Below are 16,617 nucleotides of genomic sequence, written 5' to 3'. Positions count from 1 at the left end.
AGTATTCAAGCTGAATGAACTATCCGTATAAAAGTTTACTGTCTCCAAGGAGGTTTCAATAAGTCCTTACGCAAAACTTAAATTTACGCCGCGTTCCAGAGAGGGACATAAAAAGCTTCTCTTTTGGTGAATAATTTGTTGTTACTGCTTTAAAAATAATTTCATTTACTTAAAACTATATATTTATTAAAGTATTTCTTAGGAAAATTTTTTCTAGTATAGCAGAATATAAGAAAAAAGGAGAAAAAGCTCCCCAAAACTCTAAGTATGGCTTATTCTGTCAACTAATATTCATGGTAAAGTCCTATTTCAAGGAATTTTTCTCATAAAATGTGTTTTGGAGACTCAATCCACTCAGAATATTTCATTATTAGTAATATTTCACTTAAATAGCAAGAAATTTTAACACATGAGAGTACTCACAAGGTCAAAGGTGCATGTACAGCTTCCTATATTAGGTGTAATACCACCATTGATTTTCCCCTATTAGTCTTTGTTAAATTTGCACTTTTCAAAAAATTGTGCAGACTTTATCTTTGTTTCAAATAAAGAAATACTTGGCATGAGTAAAGTTTGATCCTGTCCAGTACTATAGAAAAAATTTCACATAACATTTCATTGCATATAAGAAAATAACCATCACTGGAAGTTAACCAATCAAATTTTCCCCCTTTTTTAACCTGTATACAAGCTTTAGTAACCATGTAATCTCAAGTTTCCAAAATATTCTATAGAAACCCCAAATAAAAAAATAATGGTGCTTTGAAATACCCAAGATATATGTTTATGACCCAGAAATGTTTTACTGCAATGAAATGTAGGATCAATTACCTACAACTGTCAAATTCAAGGGAATATTTTTTTTCGACCTATTTTCGTATGCAACCGGATGTGACGTACTATGATTTGGTGGTATTACACCTAGATGTATTCCGGGAATAACACTTATCCGCTCCAATTTGACTTTTATTGTTAGAAAAAATCTATTTTTAACTTTTAGAAAAAACACGATAAAATATCTTTTTGGCAAAAATTTATCAGTCAAAATCTTATTAAAACATTGTTGAATAAACCTTTTATACAAAAATATCAATACTAACATATTTACTTGGCAAAAACACGAACAATAGTATGATGAATTTCTAGGTGGCACGGTAGTATTTGCTTCCCACGTTTTAGGTTGCTCCTTTGTGTACCCTACTTAGGTGAATACTTATGACACTGTGATTGGACATTGAAATGGATTATCAACCAGAAACATTTTTTTCAAGTATTTTAACCAATAATGAGTATGAAAAATGCCTATTTTTAAATCTAACTATAGACATAAATTTTTGACAATTTTTTAAAAATATTACATTTACTGCGGCCAAATATGATGTAAATGACTGGTTCCCTTAGACTGGTGACAATAGCTAAAAAAGTAAACGGTCATGATGGTGTTTCTCATTTATTTCTGAATATCTGAATGAAAGTACTTCAAGTTACAGTAGGTTTTGGGTCTTGGGGAGTGTTAGAAAGTGATGAAAATCTGTAAAATGTTACTATTGTCGCCTATGGCAGGGAAATACTACCGTGCCACCTTAACCGAGATACATGTCTCCAATGTTGTCATGGTAATTGCCGCTGTATTCAAATTCTTTTCTGTTTTTTTATACATGTAGCCTAAGTCATTAATTATGGAAGCATTCTTTGAAAACATTTTACTTGAATTATGCAGAAAAAGCTCAATTTTACCCCTCGGCAATAAATGCATGCAGTGGAATGGTGCCTGTTCTGAAGCTGGCTATGGCCGAAAGAGAGTAACCTGGCCAGATGGAAAAAAAACTGTTGAAAAGACTCATAGACTTGTATATATGGCATACAATAAAATATTACGTCCTCATTTACAAAATAAAAATGAATATGGAGAACAATTAGATGTCAGTCATCTATGCAACAATAAGAAATGTATCCTAATTGAACATCTTGTGCATGAGCCTCATTGTATAAATATGAACAGAAATGAATGTTTTAAAAATGGAAACTGTTCAAAACTGCACTATCCGCACTGCATGGTATGATACAAAAGGTATTCCTATGATTTTTTAGCCTTTTTTGTGTACGCTTCATGATCACCTCTTGCTGTGTCGGCCAGTTTTTGTCGAATATTTTTTTGGCTCTCAAGTAGCATACCCTTCTCATATTTATTTACCTCCTGATTTTTGGAGTATAAATCAAATTTTGCTTTAGATTTTTGTTTCCTTTTCTTCATATATTTAGCTAATTTTTTATATTGTTTGTGGTTCTCATATATTTTTTGTTCTTGCTGTAGGTGTGTGTGTACTTTTGATCCAGCTGTGACCGGTGCACCAACAGACAAGCATAAAGCCATCACGGATTCACCCGGCCCATGGTTTGCTGAAGATACAGCGCCAATCGCCCTGCCTTGGAAATTTTTACTGAACGTATTACTTCTAGGTAAGGAACGCCTTATAATTCTGTTGACGCATTCAGATTTTTGGGTATTTGTTCCAAGCTTAGTGCGCTCTAACTCTTTTGGGCCGAGTCTATAATTTATACATTTTCTTAATTCTGTCTGCTGTTTTATAGTAAGATTTAATTTGAAGGTTTTAGGCAAATAGATGCTTTTGTTGATCCATGGATCTTCTATCCCCTTGCAAACAAAGGAATTTCTCTTACAGATGCAATGTTTACTTTGATAACAAAGAATTATAGCATCAACTGTGTGAGACAGCTTTCTTTTAAAGGTTTGGAAATTCCCATCACAATGTTTTAATGCAGATTTATATTCAGCATGACATCTTTGGCTTAGATCTAATGCAAATCTGCCAATAAGATCATCTCGCTGTTTTTTAGTCCTAGCCGGCATCAAGTTTGTTAAAATTTCATTTTTCTTTATATGTTTTCTGTGATTGTCAGAAAAGTGTCGTGTATCTATTAGATGCTCTGGTGTTAGTTTTGAATCATAATCAGATGCCAATTGCTCAGCTGCTCTATAGGCACTGCTGTCAGGATCTGTAGTGATGTGTCTTACTTCAAAACCCTCACTGTACAGTTTTGTTAAACTCTCGCTTGCACTCCGCTGCTCGTTCCCAATGCTTTCAACCATTTGTAAATTTTGTGTGCATTTACAATTTTTGTTGTTGATATTTTCATTGCTATGATCCTTCCCATGACTGCACAGTTTATTTTTTGTGACAAGATTAATTACCAGCTTTTTATCTGTCATGTTTTCAACAACAACATAACAACTTTGGGTTGCTGGCTGAAATGGAGTTTTACCAATACCACTGTATAGGGGATTATTATAACATCCGTCGCCTTCAACATCAATATGAGATTCTGGATGACCCCGCATTTTGTTAATTGTTTTGAGTTCAGTTCTTATATTAGCCATATCAGCTTCATTTTGAATTTCAATCTTTTCGATCACTTTGTTGGCAGAATTTTGCATACCCTTTGTTGAAGGAGCAGGAATATTGCCGCTCAATAAAATTTTTCGAAGGCCTGAGGAACCCATTGAAACTTGCGAAAGTCCAACTTGCATGCCATAATTAATTGCAGCAGGCTTTGGACCCTTTTTTGTTGTTTGGACTTCTTTATATAACTTGTACTTTTTGGAAATAAAGTTGCAATTATCACAATTGAGTGTAGCTCTCCATACAAAGCCTCTTTGTTCTTCTTTATTAGTATTCCACTGGAGATTGCCTTTACAGGTTGGACTTTTACTGATATGTTGTCGAAAGCTTTCATTCCACATTTCACTGCTTTTTTGTAAATGTACCAGTCTGTATGTGTCTTGTTCTGCCCTACCGTAACAAAAAAAGTGTTCAGGAATAGTGTTAAATTCTATTTAAATGGAAATATTGAAGTTTTTCAAGACTGAAGTTTTCAACGAGAATTACCTCCCTTACACCAGATGTTTAAAATAATGTAAAAATATATTTTAACAGCTAAACAGGTATAATTTGTGTAATAAGAAATAGAAAAGAATTCTTAAAGTATTAAATGTATTAAGTTTGACAATTATTTTTATTAAAGTTTGCTTTCTTTTCATAAAAATAATTAAATTGATTTTATTTTTGGGGTAAAATAACAGTACAATTCAGTTGATTTTTATTTTGTCATTCCCCTATTTCTTAAGTAAATCTTTAAAATGGGTAAAAAAAAATAATATTAGTATTTACCTAATAATATTTTCAGCCGTCATTGTTTTACAGTCCAAAAATGAAGAGTCCTGCTTGGGTCTTAGAAGTACAGTAGTTTCAAAGTTTTCGGGCAGTTCATTATTGGCCGCAACCAGCTGCACACTTGTAGGAATGCAATCCACTTTTTTTTGTGTTGTCTTTTTAAGTCTCAAATAAGTCCTCTTAACATCCTTAACTTTAAGGCCTTTGGAACTTCCATTTCTGTTTGAATCAGGTTGTTTTAAGGTTGAAAAGTGTCCTTTTTTTCTTTTAGTATTGCCTTTCATTGTTAAATATTTCACAAATTTTCATAAAAAAGTTATCTTTGCTTACAGTAAGAGAAATTTAATTGGGTTTTTGTATCATGAAAAGGTCAGGACAGGTGGAATTGGATCTGTCAATAGCAGCATAAAGGTTGACTCAGTATCTAGTTAGTCAGAGTGTGTTGAGTGATTTATAGTGCCAGAAAGTAATAGATATATATACCTCTGACATCATACATCCAATAAAATGCCATTTGATTAATAATTTACCTCTAATTGACATAAATGCATTTAGTTATCAACTATTTTAATATTACACTAGAAATAAGCACTTTACTTGTCACTTTTTATATGAAATAGGAATAAATACTTTGAAATTTGACAAAAAAACACCTGAAATAATCACAAATAAGGATACTAAAAGGCCTCATGCTGGCCTGAAATGTGACCATCAGTCTCCATTTTGCCTTTAATTGAAGTGCATTTCATTTCTTCTTGAAATAAAACAGAATAAGATGCAGTGTACATTGTATTTAATGTCAAAAAATATAAAATACTAATTAGTCTTAATTCTTCTTTTTCAGAGTTGAAAACTGGATTTCCGCAGCATATGGCTAGTCGTTTGATTTCCCTCAGTTTTCATGGAATGGATGTAAGAACAACTTAAGATTTCTCAGACAGTTTCAGAAATGATTATAGATAGTGAATAAAAGATATCTACAGCATATTCTTTTAATTAAGTGGTGGTTAAGGTGGCACGGTAGTATTTGCTTCCCACGTTTTAGGTTGCTCCTTTGTGTACCCTACTTAGGTGAATACTTATGACACTGTGATTGGACATTGAAATGGATTATCAACCAGAAACATTTTTTTCAAGTATTTTAACCAATAATGAGTATGAAAAATGCCTATTTTTAAATCTAACTATAGACATAAATTTTTGACAATTTTTTTAAAATATTACATTTACTGCGGCCAAATATGATGTAAATGACTGGTTCCCTTAGACTGGTGACAATAGCTAAAAAAGTAAACGGTCATGATGGTGTTTCTCATTTATTTCTGAATATCTGAATGAAAGTACTTCAAGTTACAGTAGGTTTTGGGTCTTGGGGAGTGTTAGAAAGTGATGAAAATCTGTAAAATGTTACTATTGTCGCCTATGGCAGGGAAATACTACCGTGCCACCTCTAAAGCTATTCGTCAATGAAAAGTAAATCTACATCGTATCGGTAGCAGAAAAAAATCCGGAAATTCATAGAATTTTAATGTATATTAAAATATGTCGAAAGACGTGAATTTAGTAGAAAAACCGAGCCGGAGAGGTCTCATAACTGTACAAAATGAAGTTTTATTACTTGTTAGCGCAAAAAATTTGGAAGATATCGATGCAATGTAAATTTACAAATGTTGTAACCACTCCGTGGAAATAGAACAGAGTGCATATTCTTAAAACTGAGTGAAAACGAACAAAAATAAGGCAAAATAGAAGAAATTATAGTTTTACAATATAAATTAGTACTTAAACTCTTCATAAAATGCCAAATCAAGAGCTTGATGACCATAAAAAGCAACAACAGTAAAAAAAGTTTGTCGAGTTGCATTTTGAATGAAACATGTCTTTTTATTTCCATTTTATGAAAAACTGCACCGTAGGAAATGGCTACGACCGGATAAAAAAGTAAGATTAATGTATAAGTTGTGCAAAAAAATCATTTTCAGACTGCAGTTATGCCGGTCCATTGAAGTCGTAAAATAAGCACCTTTTTCTTCATTTGTCACTCCACTAAGACAGATAAGGACGTAGTTACACGAACCAAGTCAACAACAGGGGATTATCGCCGGTGATTCGGGTGTGTTAGCAGATCCTGATCTTACGTGACACTCGTCATGATAGTCTTTTAAAAACGTTGATAAGTTATATTAAGTAAGTAGACATCATGTTTTAGCGGATTGGCAATTGTCTCTTATATACCATAAGAGATCACCGAATTTGTTACCATCAATCTTAAAATAATGTACAGAAATATCTCCAAAAATGAACAGGTATACGCTCAAATTTCTTCCTCGCCCAGGTAGTATCAGATCTGTACATTAAAAGAACTTATAAAAAAGGTAATACCAATGTTGCCTCGTTGTTTAAATAGTAGTCTTGAATGGATTTAAGAATTTGTAATTTTCTGGGGTAAAAAAAATCCCAAACTTTTGTACTTCCTTATACCAATGCACTCTTTTCCCCCCTCTGTGACATTTGTTATATAAAAGCAAATCTTAACTTGTGTGAAAAATGATAACCAATGAGAAATCAAGATCCATAATCCGGAAAAACAGACTGCCATAAGTAAAGAAAAATATTACAAGACGGACAACGGTAAAACATTTCCTAAAAAAGTGTATTTATTTTTTTATTAACCAATCAATTTTAAGACCATGAGCATCAATATCAGTCTAATACTATTCAGTAAGTTAGGAAAATATCTCGACTCCCTCCGTATACCAACTTCATCTGCGTATAGAGTAAACATTTCTCAACTTCACGATATTAAAGAGCTTGCAGCTGCTACTTATATTTTGAAAAAACCGTAAGTCTGCGGAAATGATTTATAATAAGCCATGATGGATTGTCAAAGAATGTCTCGTCCTTTTTTTCAAAAGTTCATCGCGCGGTACCAAGAACTTTAATAAACATATTCAGCGTCAACACATGATACTTGTTGGTCTTGACTTAAAAATATGTGTGTAACATTTCATGACATTTTCAGTTTTATCTTTATTTGAATTTGTATGATTAAGTTCCTTTTGGTCTTATGACTCTTGCCGTGGCTCTGTATTTGGCATTCCTGATGCGATGGATCAAGAGGGGCGAAGCGCATGCACGAAATTTGTATTGTTTTATTTTCATTTTTTTGTACCCTCGTATTTATAGTACTTTGTCAGGATAGTCTGTACATGTCATGATGATTTTAGCTCACCTGGCCCAATGGGCCAAGTGAGCTTTTCTCATCACTTGGCTTCCGTCGACCTTCGTCGTCGTTGTCCATCGTCGTCGTCTATTAACTTTTACAATAATCTTCTCCTCTGAAACTACTGGGCCAAATTTAACCAAACTTGACCACAATCATTATTGGGGTATCTAGTTTAAAAAATGTGTCTGATGACCCCGCTAAAAATAGAACATAGGGTAAAAATGCAAGTTGTGTCTATTATTTTGAAAACCGTTTTGAATAGAGAAAATCTGACGAAGTAAAAATGTTCAGAATGTTGAGCTTTACCAATTGTCCCTAAACTTCAAAATTGTCAGACGACTATTTATAGGAGTTATTGCCCTTAAATGACAAATTTTACCATTTTTTTTCATTTTTGCCTCATTCTTGAGATACAGAGAAACATTAAACCGCAAACATGATCAGCAAGACAAGTTCTACAGATAAGTTTAAATGCCGAAATCGTCAGCCGACTCCTTATTAGAATTATTTCCCTTTAATGAAAATTTTTACCAATTGTTTGCGTTTTTGCCTTATATCTTAAAAATTGTAATAGATAGATAGAAACTTGAATAAACAAAATTGATGAGTAAGACAAGATCTACAATTAAGACAATATGGAGGAAATTGTCCGACGTCTCCTTGGAATTATTGCCCTTTAATGACGATTTTTATCATTTTTTGGGGGTTTTGCCTTACATGATAAAAATTATAATAGATAAATAGACACTTTAAATCACAAAAATGATCCGCAAGGCAATATCTACTTACAAGTCACATTTCACTGATATAGGTAGTAGCTGTAACTCTTTATAGGAGTGATTGCCCAGCCCCTAAAATAAGGATTTTTGTTTACCCTCTTTTGTTTATTGAGCAAAACCTTAAGAAGATAGTCTGAAACTAAACAGACTAAATGATCAGCAAAACAAGATCAACAAAACAGAGATTTTTGTCATGAATTCTATTCTCGTCTACAATGTTGGAGATTGTCCTTTGTTGAATATGCACATAGACCTAGGTGAGCGACACAGGCTCTTTAGAGCCTCTAGTTATATACTGTACTAGATCATTATAACATACTTTGAGAGAAAACTTTAGAGTCCTGTTTGCACATTATTATATTAGGCAAAGAGACTGATGTATACAGAGTAAATGTTCATAGGCTGTCTATTTTCATAAATTTTGACACCAGCAATAAATTCAGGGTTGTAAAATGTTTGTGAATGTAAGAGGCTGCTATGAGTAACACAATGAACACATTAAATACGGATTAAATTGGTATCTAATGACGGTTGACTATTCAATATTGAACGTATCACCGATAGTTTAACTAAATGTTATACCCATAGAAGTTTTGATGCAATTCAAATTTAATTGACCGAAACTTAGAAGTAATAACATAAACGGTACAAATTGTACTGCACCAGATGCGTATTCCGACCATTAATGTATCTTCAGGGATGCACACAATCAAGGGTTCGAATTGACTTCTCTAAATCATAAAGCTGCAGGATGGTATTTCTATCAAATCGTAACTTCTAAATCAATCCAAAAACATTATTCATATCAAACTGATTTGCCGTGTCTCTTAATGTTCATATTTTTGCAAAAAACCTCCTTCTTTCTAACATTTGATACCGAATCAAAGATATTGCCAAATCCGGACAAACAATCAAGGGTTCGAATTGACTACCCTAAATCATAATGCTGCATGATGGTATTTCTATCAAATCGTAACCTTTAAATCAATCCAAAAGTATTGTTCATATCAAACTGATTTGCCATGTCTCTTAAGGTTCATATTTTTGCAAAAAACTCCTTCTTTCTAACATTTGATACCGAGCTATGTGAAACATTTTTATTTTCATTTAACCAATCAAACTTTTACAGTTTTACGGAAACATGTACAAAGGAGTTAGAATGAAATGTTAAAGGAACATTTGAGTGATTCAGACAGAAGACCGGATGCAACGACATTACTACTTTTTGTCTGTATGGTTATTTATATTCATTTCGATTGATTTTATATATTTATATTACTCTTAAAACGGATGTGTGAGACTTAAATTAACTAATAATTTTCATAGCAAAATATAAACTTATAATGTTGTGTGTATACGACGTAACAAAGGGTGTGTTTTTTGTGATAAGTGAAGTAGGAAAATCTAACTTAAGCGTGTATTTGTGTCATAAGGTTGTTAGGTCAATGAATTATTTAAAATACTATATAAACAATGACTTAAGTCATGGAAAAGCGCAATTGTTTGTTAATTTATATTTATAGAAATTTAGTTCCCAGAAGTACATACCTACGCATTCGGAAAGAATTGTTATGTAATTGTCTACTTAAAAATGTGAATGTATATAAGTGTGCGCTAAAAATTTTAAACCTTGCATATCATGGGTATCAATATGATAAAGTATGCATACTATGGAAAATAATTTGACTTATAATGAATACCAATGATCATATTTACCTGAAACAAACTGACGAAAAAGGATATTCACATCTGTACACATTTTTTTATCATTTTCAAAGTTATGAAAACTTAGAACAAAGTAGTTCAATTATGATAATGCTATTACATATTCCGAACCTATACAAGTTTCGGAAACTTTTCGTTTGTTGATACGGTTGAGCAATTGATTTGTCAGGTTTTATGGACTTCCACATTTTTTGAATTTACCTTGGAGTTCGGTATTTGTTTTAAAAGAGATGCGAAAGATAACACTGGGACTTATTTTTTTTTTAATAAAAAAGGGCTAGTATTTGAAAGTAAAATTATTCATATCTGATGAAAATTTCGTATAAGACTATGCATAGCGTTCACTGCCATAATTATATGTACATGTTCAAAAACAACCGGAGTGACATATGCTCTGTTAAAATTTCGATACAGTATAAAATGTTGTACTCATTCTTAGAGCAGCGTTAATGATGGTGATAATAGTAAATAAAGACAACAGAAGTATACCGCTGTTCAAAAGTCATAAATCGATAGAGAGAAAACAAATCCGGGTTACAAACTAAAACCGAGGGAAACACATTAACTATAAGAGGAAAACAAAGGAACAACAGAAACACTGAAGTGCAACTAAAACAAACGCCAACATACGTAGAAACGAACTATTTGATAACAACTACCATATTCCTGACTTGGTACAGGACATTTTAAGAAAAAATGGTGGGTTGAACCTTGTTTTATGGCTAGCCAAACCTCCCGCTTATATGGTAATGCTAAAAATATCGCTAAAATGACAACACTACGTGACAGAAATACAGCACAAACGGTAAACGTTTTCGGATATCTGAAGTTGATACAAAATCTCCAAATGTCTGGAAGAATTCAAAAGGTGGTGTTACAAAGACGTTACAAACGGCGAACATGGTTTCAAGTGCATGTCGAAATATTGGAACTGATCTAGTTAGAGAAGGAAACTAATTGTCTTATGAAAATTATTTGAATGACTTGTCAGTGGAGCGATGGTACTATTTTGGATGATACTAATTAGAATTCATTTGAACCGAACAACTTATATAATAACTACACACTCCGCACATTTTTCTACAGGACGCAATATATGGAAAATGAAATGACAAAAACTGATTTATTGCATTCATATTTATATGCAAAATAAAGGCAACAGAAGTATACCGCTGTTCAATAGTCATAAATCGATTAAGCGAAAACAAATCCGGGTCACAAACAAAAACCGAGGGAAACATATCAACTATAAGAGGAAACAACGGAATAACAGAAACACTGAACTGCTACAAAAACAAAAGTCGAATAATTCGGAGATGTGGGTCTGGTTTATAGGTATATTACAATAATACGTGTTATAAAGTTGCTACGGCATATGTTAACTTAACTTGTGACTATAGCTTCTGTAAGGACAATAGTGCAGATCATTGGTTCGAAAGAGTATTACAACTTCATAATACGCCAAATAACGAAGCAATCAGATACTAATTTTAGATTGAATATAAGAAATTTAAGAACCATCATACAGATAAATAGATGGAACTAAACCTGTTTACTAGTCATTGGGTTCAGATGAAACTAAGGTGAAACATATTACATGTAGCACATATCTTCCATGTGGAGAAACTGGTACGATGATTATTGCATAAACAAAAATAGTTGTATTTGTGAGAAACAATTACTTTTAAAGTATATATATCAATATCATGAGAGATAGGTCATATACGTCAGTATTGTTTGTCCGGAAGTCGTCACGGAAATGAAAACTTATAATTTGAAATGTTGACAAAATCCTGATAGTCTGATATGGTATGATAATCTGAGGCGCAATATACAAATAAAAGTTGTTATAATTCAAGTTCAAAACTCTGTCTGAGAAAATAGATGAAAAAAATACCATGGGGTCAATTAAAAACCATAAGTAAAAAAAGACACTACAGACAAAAGAAAAACGACGACGCGATAAATAAATATCAGTCTACTAAACACATTATATAAAATTACAGATTGAGCAATCACAATCTCACCGAAACAGTTTCTACTCCACCAGTGGCACCCAACATATTACGAGCGCATCATTTATCCCCTCGGTATCGTTCGCCTGTCTTTTAAGGATAATGACTATCCTAAAGGATTGATTTGCGATTTTAATCATTTGATTTATTTGTAGATCTTGTACAACTGATCTTTTTTACTTCTGCAAATTTCTTTTGATCTAATATAGTTTTCAAGATAGTATTTTTGAATAGGTAAATTCATGGAAATAAGTAAAAAATCGTCATGTAAGGGCAATAAATCTTTTAAGAACGAATTACCAAATTCAGGTCACAGTTACTTGTTTGAATATTTTCTCATGTTGGTCTTGTTACTGCTGTCTATACTTTCTGCTTATCTGTTATTATAATATAATAGTGATCATGAAAACAATCAAACAATCATAAATATGAAAAACATGGAGATTTCAATATTCGCTGAGAAAATTAATCATAATATTCATTTGCAAAGATTGAATAGCTGATTATTTTTGCTGTTCCAAGATGAAACGTATAAATGCTTTAATCAGTAAAAATAAATCATTTAATGGCAATAACTATATAATCTAAAATTTTAAGACTTAATAGATGCTATTAGATCTTGAAATTCTGAGCAATTTTTACCTTACGAGAATTTCTTTACTATGACACAATGTACCGTGGCGGTTTTCAAGACAATATAAAACAATTACTTGCATTTTACAATTATATCTATTTATAGACACGACAGTCATGTTTTTGAATAATCGACACAATTTTTAAACTGTATTTTCTAAGCTTGGTCTATATGGGACATATGTTTTCAGAGAAGACCATTCTTTCAAAGGACTTTTTGAGCTAAAATGGTTTGCTTGCACATACTGGTTGTTCATTTTTATCCGTGGGATACTAATTTTGTTGATTTCGTTGGTATAAGTAAACCACGAGTTTCAATGTTTAACGAAGTACAACATTTATTTTGGCTTATATGCAGACTTTATAATTAGCAAAAACACGAAATCAAATATCAGTGAAAATTCAATATTGTCTGAATCAATGACAATAAGTTCCATCAAAACAAACTGATTCGACAGTAAACTCACACCTTTTCAAAACGAGGGATATTTGAAGCTATTGTTTTTCTAAAAAGAAAATCCTTGCACTATTCGAAGATCAGAACAATTTTGGGATCGAGGGATGATAAGACAGGGCTAGTAATCCTAAAATTGTAAATGGATTGGAAATTGACTAAGATATAAGGACACGAGTTCCAGGATATTTAACATGTTTAAAAAAAAAAAAAACTCGAATATCATTTAAATCACTGCTGACGATATAACAGGGCTATTAATACTCCATTTTCACTGAACTAGTACACATTTTTGTTAAGGGGCCAACTGAAGCCCGCCTCCGGATGCGGGATTTTATCGCTGTGTTAAAGACCCATTGGTGGCCTTCGGCCTTCGGCTGTTTTCTTCTCTTTGGTCGGGTTGTTGTCTCTTTGACACATTCCCCATTTTCATTCTCAATTTTATCAAATGTAAATGAATTTATAATTTACTAAGATGTATTTGAAAACACAAGGTCCAGTGCATTAAACTTGTTTGATAAAAAAACAAATCGAACGGCATTCAAATTACTGTTGTTCCTTATCTTGGTATTAACTGTATTGTTTTTTTTTGACATCAAAGTTCATAACTTTTAAACTGCCATTACGCACTCATCACTAAATATCCTTGTAAGTAGATCTTTGAATATTGTGAATATTCTTTTATTTGGTATAAATATTAATTTTGTTATCAGTAAACTAAATCCAAACAAAAATTATCGTTATATACATATTCATAAACAGATTCACGGTTCTAGATTTTGTCGATACCTGTATTTTGGCACTGCACAAGGTCATGTTTTTCACTGTATATGACGTCTTTATACTAAATCTATTGAATGTTGAATGTGTACTGATTGATATTTTAGAAACATGATGTTTTTATTAGTTGAAATAGGCTTTAAACTAGCAGTCAGTAAGCATATTTTTGTTGCGGGGATGTGTAAATAACCTGCCAAGTCCAGTCTGTGTTTTTGTTCCTTGTTTTTCTGCTTTGTATTGATCTGATGAGTCAAGCCCTTTTCAATTGATTTGTATAGTTGTTCACATGTTGTGCTGTTACACTATTGTCCCTGGTTAGGGGTATGGTTGGGCGCCCGCAAATATGTTTAACCCTGCCATACTCTGCATGTGCCTGTTATTGAGTGGTTGTCGTTTGTTGCTGTATATCATATTTGGTTTTTGGTTTATTGTTTTGTACATCAATCAGGCCGTTTGTTTTCTTGTTTGAATTGATTTACATTAGTCATTTCGGGGCATTTTATAGTTGACTATGGTATGGGTTTTGCTCATTGTGGAAGGCCTTACGATGACATATAGTAACTGTTGTTAACTTCTTTGTTAGTTGGTTTCTGGTTGAGAGATGTCTCATTGGCAATCACACCACATCTTCTTATTTTTATGAAAATGTTAAATACAAAAAGTTTGAAGCACTAAAGCAAGTATGTAAGCAGCTTACAAGTATGGAGATGTAATGATCGTTTGGAGTATTTTATTTGATAAATTTTTGGGACTTACCATACCACGTCTTTCGAATTATTTTGTATGAGTGAAATGATCTATGATTATCATAGCTATATCATAAATGTGTTTGCTTTGTTTGTTCACAATAAAAAAAATGTTTCAAAATACATCATGGTAAATGCAGATTGTTTTATTTGTGTAGGACAGCTTTTTGTAAACATGAAATGTTTGTCTTTATTGATTTTTACTTGAGTAAGAGAGAGAGAGAGAGAGAGAGAGAGAGAGAGAAGGAATTCCAAATTCAAACAACTTCAGTTTTTTAAAATGAAACAAAGCGAGGAAAAAGTGTTAAAGTGTTTTGTGCTGACGCGACGTGAAGCTATCAACCAATCAGTCATCTTGTTCTACACCTAAATCTCATCCAGTTGTGAAACTGATTCTATTTTGATACTTGATAAAACTTATCACAGATACCAGACTATTAAATCATTACACCAGAATCGTGATTGGTTTGCATAAGACTCTTCAATGGCATTCGATCCCCCTATAACTATTACAGGACGTATAACTTATTGTTCTGGTGAATTAACATGGTTAAAATAGGAGTACCTCCTCCCGTTTAACAGATAGAACGTTTAAACTAGAAAATAACAGAAATCAAAAACATTACAAATGAATTTATTCATTAGGGATATGTCGTATATCTTTGTCAAGTATAAGTTTTATTCGATTTCCTGACTTTGTCACACAATGAAAAATACGTAATTTGAGATGATTCATCAATCCAGTCTTCACAAGTTATCATGAAAGTACAAATATGTAAATGTGTATCCGGGCGTGAAACACTATGGTACTTTATAAAGAATAATATTCATTGAAGACAATCTGTCCACATTTTATTGATAATAAAACTTGAATTATGTTGAATGTTAATGAGCATACATACGACGACCCTACTAGAGAGAGTATATACATAACTTGCATCCATTTCAGATGATTATCGAAAGTATGATGATTTAAAACCATCACGCTCGTATCACTCAAATTTTGAACCTCAACCAGATCCTGAACCATATCATGTATGCCAAGATGTTAAAATCAAATTTTGGATACCGTTCACTACTGTTATTATAATGGGCTTAGTGGCTGGGCTGACGTACATTGTGATTCAATCTTGCTTCAATACAGAAGTATGTATTAAATCTAACGACAGTGGAAATGCAGATTTTCGGATATCAGAAATTTGGACAAAATGTCCAAATGACTGGAAGCTATTCGATGTGTGGTGTTATCAATAATTTTCAGAACGGCGGACATGGTTTCAGGCTCGTGATTATTGTCAAAGTAACGGAACTGATCTAGATGTGGGCCTGGTGTGTGGATATATTACAAGAATTCTTGTTATGCAATTAATACATTACTTTATTCTAATTTCACAGAAGCCCGTACATTTTGTAAGAACAATGGTTCAGATTTAGTTATCATTGGGTCTAAAGAGGAATACAATTTCATAATAAGTCAAACTACTAAGCATCCAGGTGCTGATTTTTTGATTGGATTACAGAAACTAAGGAATCAGACATACAGATGGATAGATGGCAGTCATCCTACGTACCTCACCTGGGGTATAGATGAACCCAAAGCAAATAATGATTTATGTGTCAAATCATCTTCCATGTATGGAAATCGGGAAGGTGATAATTGCAGCAATCAAAATCGGGTTGTTTGTCTGAAATGATTTCTTAGAAATGAATAAAAATATCACTAGTTATATTATATTAGAAAATTGAATATTTGCAAAAAGTTGTAAAAATCAATAATAATTTTCACTGATGCATACTCGTTTTTACTTGAAATTATGAGATAATTTCTCGTTAAGTGACCACAATATGATGCAATGTTACTGAACGAAGACGTTTACATATTTCTTTGAGTATCAAGGGGATAAATAGTCGCTAAAAATAATACAATGAATACATTTAAACGCTAACCGTATCTGTTGCTGTTAATGCATATTAGATAAAGAACGCCACAAAACAGTTAAACTAAGCATTACAACTGTGTATAACAACAATATATTCCTGTTGTAGACGAAACACAATGATGTCGT

The 16,617-nt window shown here is 32.5% G+C and overlaps 1 long non-coding RNA gene across 1 annotated transcript; it reads left to right on the top strand.

Moving 5' to 3' along the window:
• The first annotated feature begins 1,149 nt into the window (after positions 1 to 1,149).
• On the top strand, positions 1,150 to 5,176 carry LOC127706535 (uncharacterized). The gene is made up of 2 exons (XR_007984529.1): positions 1,150 to 2,460; positions 5,038 to 5,176. It is a non-coding gene; the product is annotated as an uncharacterized LOC127706535 (long non-coding RNA).
• The last annotated feature ends 11,441 nt before the right edge of the window (positions 5,177 to 16,617 follow it).

This window comes from Mytilus californianus, unplaced genomic scaffold, assembly GCF_021869535.1.
Source record: "Mytilus californianus isolate M0D057914Y unplaced genomic scaffold, xbMytCali1.0.p SCAF_6, whole genome shotgun sequence".
Taxonomy (NCBI): domain Eukaryota; kingdom Metazoa; phylum Mollusca; class Bivalvia; order Mytilida; family Mytilidae; genus Mytilus; species Mytilus californianus.
Note: the sequence above shows the minus strand (reverse complement) of the source record. Positions and strands in the feature narration are given on the sequence as shown.